This window comes from Callospermophilus lateralis, unplaced genomic scaffold (assembly GCF_048772815.1).
Source record: "Callospermophilus lateralis isolate mCalLat2 unplaced genomic scaffold, mCalLat2.hap1 Scaffold_52, whole genome shotgun sequence".
Classification (NCBI taxonomy): Eukaryota; Metazoa; Chordata; class Mammalia; order Rodentia; family Sciuridae; genus Callospermophilus; species Callospermophilus lateralis.
In genome coordinates, this window is record NW_027514454.1 from 6,291,300 (window position 1) to 6,308,406 (window position 17,107).

Genomic DNA, 17,107 nt, shown 5'->3' on the forward strand with positions numbered 1-17,107 from the left:
AATTCAAATATGAGTAGATCAACTCAAGTCACTTAACGACTTTCAAAAGTTTTTGGGAGACATAAATTGGATAAGGCCTTATCTAGGCATACCAACAGGAGAGTTGGGACCTTTATTTGATATTCTAAAAGGTCCATCAGATCCAAACTCACCTCGCATATTAACTCCTAAAGCAAGAAAGGCATTAAAAATTATTGAAACATATATGGAAAATATACATTTGGATAGAATTGATATAAGTTTGCCTTTATTATTTATTGTACTACCAACAAAAAATATTCCTACAGGAGTATTTTGGCAAGAAGGTCCATTATTGTGGATACATTTATCTTATTCTCCTAACTCTATTCTTACTAGGTATCCCGAGGCTGTAGGACAATTAATACTCAAAGGAATAAAAGCAGCAAAGGGAGTGTTTGGAATTTCTCCCAATAAAATTATTACTCCATATACTATGGATCAAATTGATGAGTTAGCTAATGAGTTACATACTTGGGCAATAATCATGTGTAAATCTAATGTTTCATTTGATAATCACTTACCATCTAATCTTTTGTTGTCTTTTTGGTCTAAGCATCCTGTACTTTTTCCAAAAATGACAAGAATAACCCCTATCATGAATGCTCCAAATATATTCACTGATGGGTCAAATAATGGTACAGCATCAGTAGTTACCCCTGATCAAACTTTTACATTTTTAGTACCCAAACAACCAGCTCAAAAGGTAGAGCTTAATGCAGTATTACAAGCCTTTTTAATGTTTAAAGATTCTGTATTTAATTTATTTTCTGATAGTCAGTATGTAGTTAATGCTATAGTATCTCTTGAAGATGCTGGTAGAATTTCCCCTTCCTCTACTGTTTTCTCTTTGTTTTCCACTATACAAAGTCTAATCTGGGACAGAAAAGATCCATTCTTTATAGGACATATTAGAGCACATACAGGATTGCCTGGAGCCCTTAGTTTGGGCAATGATTTAGCAGATAAAACTACACATGACATACATATTTTCTCTACACTAGAAGAAGCTATGAATTTTCATAAAAAATTCCATGTTAATGCTAATACTTTACAAAATCATTTTAAAATAACTAAGGAACAAGCCAGACATATAATAAAACAATGTCAAAATTGTGTGACCTTTTTACCACAAGTTAATCTTGGAGTCAATCCTAGAGGACTGATACCTAACCATATTTGGCAGATGGACTTCACACACTTGCCAGAATTTGGAAAATTAAAATATTTACATGTTACAGTTGATACTTCTTCTGGATTTTTGATGGGCTCCCTTCATGCCGGAGAAAAAACTAAAGATGTTATAGCTCATTGCTTACAAAATTTTGCCACTGTGGGCGTTCCTAAACAGTTAAAAACTGATAACGGTCCTGGCTATACCTCTACCTCTTTTAAACAATTTTGCTCATCATTTGGTATTACTCATATAACAGGAATTCCATACAATCCACAGGGACAAGGCATAGTTGAAAGAGCTCATCAAACTATTAAAACGTACTTATTAAAGCAAAAAGTGGGAATTGGAAAGGGGTATATATCCCCCAAAGATAAACTTAAAATAACCCTTTTTACTCTAAACTTTTTAAATTTGGATTCATCAGGACTTAGTGCTGCGGAAAGGCATATGTATCCAAAAAATGTGCATAAGGCTAAAGTTCTTTGGAAAGATATTCTAACAGGACAATGGAAAGGTCCTGACCCAGTAATTGTCTGGAGTTGGGGCTCTGTTTGCGTGTTTCCACAGGGAGAACAGCAGCCGATTTGGATTCCAGAAAGACTAACCAAAACGATTTCTACAGATCAAAAAGAAGATAATTTGACTCAAATCCATAAGAGCTGATATCCAGAACTCCAGCTTGGCCATTCTTACATCTGCGACTGTGATTAATCAGGATGCTTTTTTCAATATCTATTTTATTATTGCATTTTTCCACATCATAAGGCTCTATTTTTATTTTTTGAGCTCATACAAACCTAGGTTAATGTTTTTCTGATCAGTTTTATTTTTTTGACTATGGAGTTTTTAAACATTGCAATGGAGATTTCACCTAGGTAAAGCTACAAGGCCTTTATTATTATCTTATGTGTTGTACGTTTGTTTGCACTTTTGTGTTTTGTGTTGTATGTCTATGTGTCCATATTTCATATATGAAATATGGATACATAGACATATATATTTCATATTTTCATATATGAAAAAAATGGATCCGAATTATTTATTTTTTATTCACGTGATTTAAATGGCTTAATTTAAATTAGGTAAACAGCTGTTAAGGATTGTTTTTAAAGGTGGTTAACAGATCTGCTTGTTTACTAATTTAAATCAGGTAAACAGCTGTTAAGGATTGTTTTTTAAGGAGGTTAACAGATCTGTTTGTTTACTTTCACCTTTCCTTTTCATTATATTTAATAATTCTTTTCAGGATAATGTCTTTTTAGCATCATTGCCAGAATTCCTATCTTCATCCCAATGAATATAACTCAACAAGTATGCTCAATCAAGGAGTCAACGGACTTTGGGAGGAAACGGACTTTGGGAGGAGACGGACAGATTGATAGATTCCTCCACTTTGAACTGCTTACAGAACTTGCCTAGACTATATAACACTCGTTTGGTACAGCAAATTGTGGTGATGCTGGCATATATTTGCTGATGGTGTCACCAGTGATGCAATTTTTATTTCCTTGCCAGCGCACCACATGTTAATTGTGGTAATGCTGGCATATCTTTGCTGAAGGTGTCACCAGTGATGCAATTTTTCCAAAGGAACTGTCAATTGGCTTGATGTCGTGGCATTTCTGTATCCTCCTCCCTTCTGCTAGTGATGGTCTAAATTTGGGGGCCAATGGCTATATGCTGGACCGGTAGTCAGTGACGGGTATGATCCAATTGCAGTGGTATCAACCTAAGACAGAAGGTTGACGCCTAAAGGTCAGTTGCCTAAAGGTCAATTTTCCGATGATGGGTAAGAACCATATGTTGAATTGGACAACCTACCAGGCACGGTCCTTAAGCCACATTAACCTCACTCCCCCACTGGCACCAAGGCCAAATTTGGGGGCCAACAGAGGTGAGGCAAAGAACCTCACCCCCCCACTGGTGCATAGACCTATCCACAAGTATGGCTGTATGCTGGACCGGTAGTCAGTGACAGGTATGATCCAGTTGCAGTGGTATCAACCTAAGACAGGAGGCTGACGCCTAAAGGTCAGTTTTCCAATGACGGGTAAGAACCATATGTTGAACTGGACAACCTACCAGGCACGGTCCTTAAGCCACATTACTTGTTGTTTAATTAATCAGAAGGGGGGAGATGCTGGGAGCCATCAGCCAAGTAGGTATGACAATTTCCTTCCCAGCTACTCCCATGCTGTCTAGTGGAAGGACTTCTGAAAGGTGACCTTGCTCAAGGACCAGGGCCGATCCATGTTACCCTTTAGAATAGGGCGGTTTAGCATAATAGGACATTAGGGTGTTCCCCCTTTAGAATAGGGCGTATCCTGCTGCTGAGTTTCTCTTGAGTTCTTAGGGTCAGACAGTATATTTTGGGAGACAGAAGCCCATGCGGAGTGGATTTGGGCAGAGAGTGGATTTGGGCAGAGAACGTGGATTTCCCCAGAACGTGTTTGTAGACGGCCGGTGTGAGTTCGGGAATAAAGAATTGCTGTTTGAATCTACAAGCTGTGTGGAAACTTGTGATTTGTGCCCAGCCAGAGACTGCGGCAAAGATCAATCCTCAGACATTTTCTCCATCTCCACTCACTACCTTGGTTATCTCATTTAGTGTCATTGCTTAAAATACCACTTATATGCTTCCTATTTATATCTCCAGCTTGGGTCTTCTTCCCCTTGAACTCCATATTCATTTCTAATCACTTACTAAACAACTCTGTTTGAATGAATAATATACATAAATGTAAAGTTTTCTCTAAAACCAAACTTTTGTTTTATTCCCCCAATCCTGTTCTTCCTATTCCAGTGAGTGGTGGCCCTGCTTTAGGAGTTCCTCAGCAGTAATCTTGGAGTTATCCTTGTCTTTTCTCTTTCTTTCATAACCCTTATTCAGTCCAATAATAAACTGTGTTCAAATATATCCTGCAATCCAAGCCACTGTCTCTTACCTTGATTTTTGCTAAGGTTTTAAATAATAGTCGTCCTTTTACCCTGTTGCTTACTTAATAGTATATTATTTTTTTTGAGTTACAGTATAATCCATTTAATTGGAAACTACATACACTTACATCATTTTCTCTCATTTCAATCTTTTCCTCCAACAAAACAGAAGTTAGTATCAAGTTCATTTGATAGCACTTCCGTAATTTCCAAACACTTTAAATTAATGAGTAAGTTAACAGAGGCAAAATACCTGCTGCAGTTTGGATTTTAAATGTTCTCCAAAAGTGCATCTGTTGGAGGCTTGGACTTCAGCTCATGACATTACTGGGTCATGGTGGAACTTTGCATGGGACCTAGTGTGAGGTCTTCAGGTCTTTGGGGGCATGCCCTTGAAGGGCATCTTCCTCTTCCTAGCTTTCTGGCCAGAGATAAGCAGCTTTGTTCTACCACATGTTCTTTTGATATGGCACCATGGGCCCAAAACAACTGGGCCAACTGATCATGGATTGAAACCGCCAAAACAAAACTTCTCATCAGTTGAACATCTCAGATGTTTCTGTAGTAACACAAAGCTAACACATTGCCCTTCAGTTAAACTTCCCCAAATCTCTTTCTTCATCAGTACCAGTACAATGCAAGTTGAGTACAAAAGTTAACATCAAGTTTATGGACATTCTCTTTATACAAACAGAAAAAGTAGCAGTGAAAAGGGAGTAATATTGACATTTAAAATTTCCCTTCCTCTCATGTATGTAGCAGATGCAGGGTGAGCACATTTCAGAATTAACTCCCTAATACGTTAGAGATACCCTTGAAGTATCTAACATGATGGTTTCACTATCCAGGAGATTATTACAGCCAGACAGATGTGAAGAAAGGCAGTTACTAACCAGGTCTCAGCAAGCAGAACAGCTGTCAGTTTATGACTCTGCTGCCACTAAAAGAACACAAAGAAAACATGCACCCAAATACATATAGGGACCCAATACCAGTAGTAGAAATTGTAACAGAAATATATTTCTCATGCAAAATAGGCCAAATGACAAATACCTGCACAATACAAAGAAAGATCTGAAAATTAAACTTTTTCTTTTGGGGGGTACTGCCATGATTCTGTGGTTTTAATGGATGTCATTCCCATGTTAAACTTGCAATTCTATAAAACCATGATTAAGAGTATAGAAAGCATATTTTGGAAGAAACCTGGGTGTGTGAAATATTGCTATGAAAAAAATGAAAACAGGAATGATAGAAGTATACTTTCTTTTATATACAAAAATGAAGGCCCAAAATATGGTTTGTTGAAGTAGCTATCAACAAGATGTTAAATTATTTTTCCTTTGCTTTGGTTAAAACAGCCTTGGAACAGCAGTCAGTTCCCCTTCTACTAACAGCATATAAACACAGTGACAGGACTACTTTTAGTACAGAATCAACAACTTTCAAGAAAAAAAATTAAATTAATTTTAAACTAAATTAAACATTTTTACCAATAAATAATTTCTTTTAAAGTAGCATCTTCATCCTACAATCTCGGGCAGAACATATACACCAATTTAAAAAATAAAGTTTCTCCCACAATAGTCATTACAGGTGTTAATGTAACAAGCTATTAAATGAAATTACTTTAATGTACTTAAAAAAAAATTCTAGCAACCAAACATGAATTTTAACAGTTGTCATTTTCTACAATTGTACATATTCTAAAATAATTGACTAATACTTTCTTACAGAACATAATTCAAACTATTGTTGGCATTTCAATATATTCCTAACGAAATGGTTAAAAGAACATTTAGTACACCAAATCTGAAACAGAATTTAAAATTCTGATTTACAGCTAATAAAAGGCAATCAATTCCTATTTAAACTGTAACCAGTGATGAAATATACTTCAATAACAAACATTTGGTCTCACAATCTTTAATATTGGTTAAAAACAGACTGATGTTTGTTGCTCATGGAAGTTACTTTAATCCAATGTGCAAAAAAAGGTGCAGCCATCTGCTTTTACTTGAAATACATAAGACCAACACTACTATTTACACTTAGAAGATTTTTAAATTTATTAATTTAAGCAAGCATATTGCATCTCTTTTATGAATAAATCATGTGCCACAGAGAGCCTAAAAGCTGGATGACATTCCATTAAGCCACACAAATGTTTCTTGTCCTAATTTTGAACCTAAATATAAATCCAATTTCAAAATCAATTAAGAATTATTTTGATCTAATAAGTCTTGGAATTGTTGCACATATGAAAACCTTGTCTCTGAGAGCTTTCACTCCTCTCACCACTGGTCTACTCCACAAACTCCTTTTGTTGCAGAAGGACAATGAGGAACCTGTGAAGCCAGCCCTAAGCACCAGCATCCTGTGTGTTCACAGGAGGATGTAGTACGTACGACTACAGCTTTGGGGGTAGACATGGGGCAATGGAAATGGATGAAGAAACACTTCAACAAAGCAATTATTACCTGTGCACAAAAAGAAGGTAAAACAGTGACAGAAAAAGTGAACAAACCAAATATAAATCTAATACCATTCTGCATTTCCAGAACTTGGTTTCACACTTGCGCAGTGTTCTTGTTCAATCACCCACCAGCATTTTCTGGGTCTGTATGAAGAACGTTTATTAAGTTATTCAAACTGCTGTTTTGACCATAAGTCACATGTGACTATGACAATTAAGAAATCAATTTACTCGATTATTACTCTGTGCAGTGCACTCACAACGCGAGTGTAGAGGATTAAAAATAGAACAGAAGTCTCTCACCTCTAAACTGGACACAGGAGTTCTCAAATTAAAATCATAAAAAAGAAGGGGAGGGGAACTTACTGGCAACAATAGACACTAGACAGGACACTGAAATGGTTTGGTCAGAACTTAGGAACGTAATTTCCTTGACAAAGTTTTAAAAATACCTAACCAATACACTGCCTTATGTCCAGCAAGTACACTGCTCCATTCATTTCCATGAAAACATAATAACTGGTGTTTGCTGATCACAATCCAAGTAGTCCCAGTCTCGGCTTCCCAGGTAGCATTCGGGTCCTGCCACCTCTAGCTACAGGCTATTGTCTCCAACTGCTGCTCGGCTTCTGCAGCCATGGCCGCAGCCTGCAACTGTTCAGTCTCGCTCTGGATGGCACTGGGGGTAACCTGCTTTCTCTCGCTGTGCATATTGTTCTCATGTCTCTTCAGATCCGATGCCTTGGCAAAGGCCTTGGTGCAGGAGCCACACACAAAGGTCTTTTCACCTCTTTGCCTCCTTTCATGGTCCTTAAGGTGGGACTTGTGTTTGAAGGCTTTGTCACACATGTGACATGCAAATGGTCTTTCATTACTGTGAACTCTCTCATGCTTCTTTAAGTCTGGGGCACAAATGAATGATTTTCCACACACCTCACAACTGTAAGGCTTATACCCTGTGTGGATTTTTAGGTGTTCCTTCAGGTGGGCCTGGGTGGTGAACCCTTTTGTACACATTTCACATACAAATGGCCAGTCTGCGGTGTGAAGTTTCTCATGCTTCCTCAATCTGCCTTCATCAGAAAATGTCTTACCACATGCTTGACAGGCAATCTGCTCCCGATTGTGACCATAAAGTAAGTACTCAAACTTCATGTCACTGGTAGCAGTCCAGCCTGGTGTCTGTTCATCTTTTACCTCACTCATTCCATCATTAAATGTTAAGGCTTGAGGGGTCCAAATCTTTGGACTCTGGGGTCTCCATGGATTCTACTTCCTGACCATAGCAATTTACTTTTCGAACTTCCTTGCTCCCCAACTCTTTCAAAATTGCTTCCTGAACCCTGAGTGTAGTCGTAGGTGACTTGCCGTCCTCTTGACTTGGGGGGGGGGTGCCTTCTACTGTGTCGTCTGAAGGACTGTCATCCTGATCCCCGATTTCTTCCACATCATCATCCTGAGCATCAGCAGTATCTCCAATGGGGCGATTTATTTTGAGACAATATTTACTCTTTGATTGGCCATTATTTTCATCAGGACTAGATACATCTCGCTTCTGAGAACAGAGTTTATCCAAAAATCTGATACCAAGAATCTGACCTGATGACATCATTAGGTTAACATCTTCCTTTTTCACGGAGATCTTTGCTGTGTACATGTAGTTCAGGACCTCTTCAAATATATCAGAACAAAGAAAATCTATCTCTATTACTGAAGAGCTATCTACCTCAAGCTTCTTGAAAAGCTTTTTAAAGTAGGTGCTGCAGGCGGCAAGAACACATCTGTGTGCTCTGAATTTCACATCTTCAACCACAATAGCAATATCACAAAATTCTCCTTCCAGGCGTTGTTCATTTAGTGTTTTCAGAAACAGAGTTTTATGATCATGTGGCGACCGTTGTACTCGATTCGCCAGTGATTGCAGCGTCTGACTGGTTTTGTTTGGGTGGGGAGGCAGCTCCCTTCTGGGCCCTGTGGCCTGGGTCGCGGAGCTAGCCGTCCCACCTGGGTCTGAACCGATTTTTCCTTTCTACCCCCGACCCCCTCCGTGTTCTTTCCCTGCCTACCCCGCAGAAGCCATGGAGGACGAAGAAAGAAGGAGAAAGATAGAAGCTGGTAAAGCGAAGGTAGGAGAGCCGGGGACCGGACCGCGGGGCCAGAGGTGGGAGGTGGTGGCTGGGAAAGGGTGGGAGGAGGCCTGGGGAACAAGTTTGCGGCAGCCGGGTGCACTGCCCTCGGAGGGAGGTACTGCAGGGTCTGGGTTTCCTCCCCTCCCTCCTGTCGCTTTTCCTAGGACATGTAAAGCCCGGTGCTGCTACCTAGCTGATGAGACTTCGATGGTGACTGAATGGTGTGGCTCTTTTCTCACGACTGCCCCAATAAAACACCTCTCTCTCTCTTTTCTTTAAACCGTATTGATAATTAGGTGGTAATTAATAGCCTTTAAACCTTCAGCCCTTCACTTTTAAAGGGAGTTTTATGGGTGGTGCAGGCATTGTGTTTTCCAGGGCAGGAATTTAGAGCTTTTCTTTTATTCAGTGGGGAATTTGTGCGCTTGTCTTCTTTAGGTGGCACGCTGGCATTCGAGGACGTGTGTGAGATTGGCCTGTGACAGCTGCCTCAGCAGTGGCCTGAGTGTGCCACAAGTGCCAGCTGTGAACTTGGCTTTAGGGACGTTTTTAAAAGCGTGTCTTTGTACGTTCCTGTTTGGAGGTCTTTGTCATGGCAGTTGGTTTTGTATCCTGTGGATTGGACGTTCTGAAGACGGAAAGATTCCACAGAACAAAGCTTTAGAATTCCTGCTTTAAATAATTTGTTTTACGTCTGTGTGTGTAGTGAAGTTCTGATTTTATGTGTGTGTGCGTGTGTATATGTATGGAAATTGTAAAGCAAACATTTGAAAATTGTATTATGCATAGATATCCTTCTTGGGGCATCATGAAAAATTTAACGTAGACAAACTATAAATTGAATAGCATTTTTTTTTAAATTACATATTTGAGCAGCTCTTTAGGCTTGCCTGAAAGGCCCCCTTCCTCCCTACAATGAGTTACTTTTTATAGGTGATATTCTTTTTAGAGCTAATGGATAACAATCATACTTGAAACACAATTAACTATTTTTCCTCTCTTCCTTTCTTTCTTCATTCTTCCACATAAACAAAGGAAACCAGGTCAATAATTTCAGTAATCAATGAAAGAAAGGCCTTACTGCAGAGATGCAGTAGTAGATGTTCATCAGAAGTGTGTTAAAGGAATGTGTAGGTTAACCAGCTTTGCATTTCTAAAATATAATTGACTTTTTTATAATCTCCCCCTTTTAATGTTAAGACTTAAATGCTTGTATGTAAACAGGTAGATTTTGTTTTTTACTCTAGGATATATAAATGAAGGAACATTGGCATTTTTAGAAGCCCAAAATTGCTTACAGTTGTGCAACCCAAGGGACTAAGCAAGGGACTAAGCAAACACTCTGCATCTAAGGAATTGAAAGTAATTTTGTGTACCTTTTCAAAAGCATGGAAGTTCTGGTTAGATATCTTATTTGTTACCTAAGAATGTTTACTGCCTTCTGCCAAATGTATCTTTCTTATATGTATGTAAAGCAGTTCTACTAAACATAGTTAATTTTGAACAGTCACATTTCATAATAATTAAATTTCTTGCTCTAAGTAGATTTGGCAAAGTAGAATTTTGATTTCTTTATGTATATATTTCTTTATCTTTCAAAAGTCTACCTATGGGGTAAAAATCTTTTTAAGTTAATTTTTATTGTAGTTTATTTTCCCCTAGAAATGAACCCAGTTTCCAGTAAGAGATCCTTGAGGCCTTTAAGGCAACATATGTTTGCTGTAACATTAGATATCTGGTATAAAATACTTTACTGAGGTCATGATTCCTCAGCCATGTAAGTGCAATGGAATATTATACAATCATTAAAAGAATTAAGGCTGAGACGGACATGGTAAATAGAGTGAAAACAACATTATCAGAAATAGTTTAGATGTTGCAGTGGTATACACCTGTAATCCCAGCTACTCAGGAGGCTGAGGCAAGATCCTGTCTGAGGGGAATAAAAAAGGGGAGCTTACATTATAGCTCAAAGGTAGAGCACTACTGCCCTTTATCTCCACTACTGCAAGAACAAAACTAAACAAAGTATGTACATTATTTCATTTGTATAAACATGTGCTTTTAGAATGGGATTGAAAAACTATTATAAATATAGTTATTCTTGGGCTAGGATATAGCTCAATGGTAGAGCACAAGTTCCTAGGTTTAGTCCCCAACACCAAACAAAATTTATAAAGCAGTTCTACTAAACATAGTTAACTTTGAAAAGACACATAATCAGCAAACTTAGATCAAGTGGTGGAAATAGAGAAATGGCAACAGTCTCTGCTTTCCAAAGTAGGAGAAACAGATGCTCCTGGGTAATAAGTACAGTGAGAGGTTGGATTTTGGATCTTACCCCCCCCCACAACATTTTGTTAAAATATTTAAAATGCTACTGACTCATTTTCTAGAATATTTTATAAGGAAAACTCTCAATATCAATTAAATGCAACCTAGCATAGTGCTTTTCAAATAGCAGGTATTCAATAAGTGTTTGCTTCTCTCCAGTTGTGAATGCTGGCAAGATGAGCTGGCCAAAAGAGCTGGCTGCAACGTTAAAGTAAGGAAACAGCTAAGAATCATGCAACCCATGGACACCAGTTTCTCAGGTGGAGGGTGGGCCTGCTCTGCCACTTCAAGGGTCCTCTTCCACGCTGGAAGGCAAGAGGGCAAGAGAGCGAGTGCACTTGGAACCCATCTGATTATTACAGAAAAGACATTTGATAGAATGTTCCACCCCAATAAGGCAGGGGATAGTGTTTCAGCCGGGGTTGCCCAATCCTGTTGGGTACTGCTCAAGCCCAGAGCTGAGGCTCTTCCTTGATGAGTGGGGGTAAAGGCCACTTGCTTGGTATAACACATGTTGTGGCGTATGTTGCCAGTCCAATATCCCCTTTACTCAAGGCTTTTGGAGGGGCTTAGCTCATGCACAGGGTAGTCCCTGACATTTGCTTCTTGAATGAATGAGCAGAATGACAGAATAATTTCTTAATGAGTGTAGTGTTACCAGCTAGGTTGGAATTTAATAAGAGTAATCCAGAATTGTCTTAATTAGAAGTCTCTTATTGCTGGTATCAGAAACCACCTAAAATGATCATTTCCCAAAATTTATTCAGAGACTTGGTTCTCCAAGTATCTCATTTATTCATTAGACTTAAGTGTTAATAGTTGATAATAGTTTTACAACATACAACTTTTTAATCTTTTTCTTGGTAATTGGTCTTCTGTTTCTTTCTCTCTAGATTTCTCTAAATTTCCTTTTTCAAGACCTTTTAATAAATGATCATTTTAAAATTCTCATGTATACAGTATAGTATAATTTAAAAATTTTTTTAGTTGTAAATGGACACAGTACCTTTATTTTATTTATTTATTTTTATGTGGTGCTGAGGATTGAAACCAGAGCCGCACATGTTGCTAGACAAGTGCTCCACCATTGAGCCACAACCCCAACCCCTACAGTATAGAAGTGTACTTTGTAAAGTATTTTATATTAACCCAAATCTGCAGTAATAGGAGAATGAATTATTTTATGTAGCCATTAAAATAATTCTACAAACACTTTTCAAGTTGGGAAAATGCCCACAGAAAATGTCAGGTTAAAAAAAAAAGGTAGATGTAAGTATTTATATACGAAGACATCTGAAAAAACATGCACCAAGATGTCAGTTGTGGTTATCTCTGGGTAGTGGGTTATAGGTATTTTAATTTTTTTATACTTTATTTTACAAATTCTCTACAACCTTATTCTTTTATGATCAGGCACAATGTTCAGGTATCATTTTTTTTTCTTTTTTCTTTTTTTATTTGGTGGGGTTCTTTTTTTTTTTTTTTGTCTTTTTTGGAACTGGGGGTCGAACCCAGGGCTTTGCAAATGCAAGGCAGACGCTTTGCCACTGAGCTACATCCCAGACCCAGGTATCATTTTTAAGAAAAAGTTATTACATGCAGTATGATAAACAGGTTAATGCTGTATGACTCTCATACAGAACAAGAATATGAAATGCAAAATAACTAGTTCTCCTACATTAGTGTAGTCCTGGAACTCTAATTCTTACTCCAGTACCACTTGTATTATATAGTCAGAATTCTATATTATTGGACATTTATGGATCGCCTTTTTGTTTTTGTCATTCTTATCCATTTTCCTTGCTGTCAGTTTTTTGGTTTTTCCTATGAACTTGCTTGTCCAGCTTTGTATTTTCTCATTTGCCTTTTTCCCTAACTTGCTGCTTTAGATTTGTTGTAACAAAAGAACCAAGAAACTGAGGTTAATGGAATGATTTGTAAGAATGAAGGGCTAATGGAACTTAGTAGAAAGGATTTCACAGCAATTCAGTTTTTCTGATGCTAGGTAGTTCTTTGGTTTGCTGTTGGGTCCTCAACTATCTCTTCAGTATTGATGTTGCAAGAAGCCCAATACTTGGAGATGTTAACTACATTATTAAATATTTTCAGAGCTGGGCTTGACCTCATTTACAAGTTCCTGACAGAGATGGTCCCTCATAGGCTATCCTTATAGTGAATCAACCAAACTATTTCAACTCCATTTTAAATGACTTCATTTTTTCCAAGTAAAATTATTTATGATTATATAAATAAAGAAGTTAATTATTATTGAACAAAATTAAAGGACAGTTGTGTATTTAGAATGAAATTAGTCCTATAAGTCACTTTTGCTATATTTTTAAAAAGTTCTTCAAATGTATTAGAATTCAGCAAAACCAAAGTATTATACTTCTATAGCATTTTATATAATTGTCATTATTTATTGAATAATTAAAATTTTTACTACATTCAGTAACTTGGAATTATATGAGTTTTTTTGTTGTTGTTGTTGTTGTTTAACAAGCATTTTTAGTTTGTAGTGTAATGCCAGTGTTGTGTACAATGTTCTGTGTAAGCTCTCTTTTTAGGTTATTGATAGGATTTTTCAATTACTGTGCTGCTCTGATAGGCAAGCTAGTTATGGTCTAAAATTGTTCCTTGCATTTTCAGATATTCTGCTCCACAGTGAAGAAAGCTATTCTCCCACTCTGATTTCTTTTAAACTTTCTAGTTTTTTATACTTGTGACAGGTCTTACTTAATTTTCAAAGTTACACTTGATAACAGTTTTACAATGTACAATTTTTTAAGCTTTTTCTGGATATAGCAATTTGATGCCTCCATCAGAGACTGGTGCATTCCTGTGATTTAAAACTAATTCATGACTTTTGGGCTTTGCTGAAATAAAAGAAATCATGGTGTTGAGAGGAAAGAATAGACATTACAGGCTTCTTGAAATGTATGTTAAAGAAATTTCTCTAAGGCAGGAAAACAGAGCATCAGTAAAATCCAATGAAGAGATAATTTTGTTTGAGAACAATTTTTATCCCACTCCTGTTCTCATCTAGTCCCTTGGATGTGTCTTTTATTTTACTTTCTCTTTTCACTTTTCAGTTTTATTGACAGAACACCACAGACATCCTTACTGAATTATAACCCACAGCAATGAGGAAACAAAAAAGATAGAATTCATCCAAAGGATTGGACTATGACAAGAGTGGGACAAAAATTTTTCAAACAAAAACATTTCTTATTTTTGTTAAATAAAAAGGTTTGTGGAAAGAGCTAAACTATGACTATTAAACATTTAATTTAGGCTGCTGATGATTGAAATGTGAATTAATTTCTTCTAATATGACATATAGAAAAAAGTTCTGGTAAATTGTGAAACATTAGTGATAAGGGACATTATTTTATTTCTTAGTAAGATTTTTATAAAATTAAAATTTGGCATTCTATTTAATTGGTTAGCATCCGTTTAATGGGGAGCCAGGCATGGTGATGCATGCCTGTAATCCAGTGATTCAGGAGACTGAGGAAGGAAGATCACAAGTTCTAGGCCAGTTTCAGCAATTTAGTGAGACCCTAGGCCACGTAGTGAGACCCTGTCTCAAAATAATAAATAAAAAGTGCCACGTGCAGTAGTGTTTACATGTTTGGCTGTTTTCACTTAGTGTAATGTTTTGAGGTTCAGCCATAGTGTAGCATGTGTCCATGCCTCATTCCCTTTTATGACTGAATAATATTCCAGTGTGTGTATATACAGCAATGTGTTCACACTTTAATCCATTGATCGGCATTTAGATTGTTTCTATGTATTGTCTATTGTGAATAGCGCTGCTTTGAACATTTGTATACAAGCATTTGAATACCTGTTTTCATTTCTCTTGGGCATATATTTAGGATAAGAATTCTGGGTCTTATAGTAATTCCATTTAACATTTTGAAGAATCTCCAAATTGCTTACCATAGTGGCTTTACCATTTTACTGTATCATTTCATTTTACATACCCACTGATAATGCATGATAATTCTAGTTTCTCTGTATCTCAACAAATTTGTTTTCTTTTTTTAAAATCATAGCCATTCTAGTGGGCATAAAGGGATTTCCCACTGTGGTTTTAATTCTTGTTTTCTTGATGACTAATGACACTGAGTGTCTTTTTTGTATGCTTTTTGGCCATTTGTAGATCTTCAGACTATTCAAGTCCTTTACCTATCTTGTAATTTGGTTGTTAGGAATTTGTTTTACATATTATTATTAATATATATATATATATATATATATATATATATATATATATATATATATATATGCATCAAGCAAGAGAGCATGTATGATCATGTACAAGAGAGGAGCAGACAGAAATACACATTTCCAGTGGGATATCTTCCATCTGGTTTTTTTTTTTTTTTTTTTTTAAAGCTTGTTTGGCTCACCAAAATTTAAACTGGAACTTCCTTTGAATAAGCTGTTGGTGAGTTGATTACAGCATGATGGTGAAGTTTGAGTTTTTTTGTGGTGCAGTGAGTCATTCCATTCTTTGACCAGCTGGTCAAATGGGCACCTGTTGGCCTTTTGGCTTGATCATTACCAATACATATCAGTTTTGGGGGAAAAATGACTTAGTCTTCCATAACAAAAAGCCGTGTCATTTTTCTGTGTGAACACAATAGACATGTGTATGTATTCTACCTAGTAGAAAGGATTTTTACTGTCATATTGACTTCCCTTTTACTTTTTGTGGTAGTTTTCACCAAAATAGAACTTAGGATATTTAATGCCCATTTAGGTACACCTCCTAAAGCTTGGTTAATTTGTTCATGGGTTTTACACTATTCAAAAGTGCTAAACGTTAAGACTGTTCATAAATTTAGCATTGTTCCAGGAGTAGTTTTGCCTAGGTTATTTATTTAAATCTATATTCTTTTGTTCTATGTAAAATTCCTTTATCTTACACGAAAAATGTAATGCTTGTTTGCAGTTGCTTTCCTCTTTCGGGTTACTGTTTGCTCTGATTTTTATGTAATCTAAATTTTTTGTGTAATTATAAGATTTTTTGTGTGTGTGTTGATGTGTTTCCCCTTTTAGAGATCATTTTTTAGAGAGTCAAGTTATTTTGATGATTTAGAACTACTCTATATATTATACAAAGTCCTATTTAAAAATTTGACTTCATAAATTGTATTGATTGATTAGATTTTCTGACTTACAGATTTCTGAAAAACTAACAAGATCTACAGTTTCTTTCTCTAGCCACTCCCTAGCCCCTCAGCAACCCTGGGATTGAGCCCAGAGGCTCATGCATGCTAGGTCTTCTATTTCTTGATATTGCATATACTATAAAATTCCTTGTTGTTTTCTAAGGATTGTTCATTGTGGGGGCTCAGTAATTAGGTTTTATTTATTCCTCAGAGGTCTCAGTTTTATTCAAGTCGGTCTTTCTTTACTAGTTGTTTTCCCCAGGGAAGATAGAAAAAGGAACCAATTATAAATAAAATACTAGTTCAAGAGTCAAATTTAATGTGTGAAAAGTGTGTGAGGGAGATGTGGGGGTTGTTGCCATAGGTGTGGTCAATGATCTCAGTTAACTTCCCGCATCATTGATATTTTATTGAGTGCATGTGTATATGTTGATTCCTTGAAAGTTGAATAAATTAGTAGTTGCTCTGAAGACCAAGGTATTAGAAAAGGTGTAAAAACTGCATTAACAAATGTGCACTAGGAGGACATTTTTTTAAATGAAATAATGGGTTTTAGCTAAAAGTCACAGAAATTCTATTTTCTACTAATTGATAAATATTTTTGGTGTGAAATCTTTTATATTTTTCAAACTAATGTTTACTTTTGACTTACATAAATTCCTTTTTAGTGAACTACATGTCTGAGTATTTCTAATGACTTTCATTTTTCTGCTTCAAACAACCAATACCAATTTTTAAAATAAAGTTTGACAGCAAAAGTTTAATTTGAGATTTATTTTTGTATATGATATTTATTTTTTTGTAAATTAAAAGGATGAAATAATATTTTATATAGACCTCAAGATTTTAATTT

The 17,107-nt window shown here is 36.4% G+C and overlaps 1 pseudogene; it reads right to left on the minus strand.

Annotated features, from left to right (window-relative positions):
- Window positions 1–7,199: 7,199 nt before the first annotated feature.
- Window positions 7,200–8,688, minus strand: LOC143390303 (zinc finger and BTB domain-containing protein 14 pseudogene; annotated as a pseudogene).
- Window positions 8,689–17,107: the final 8,419 nt, after the last annotated feature.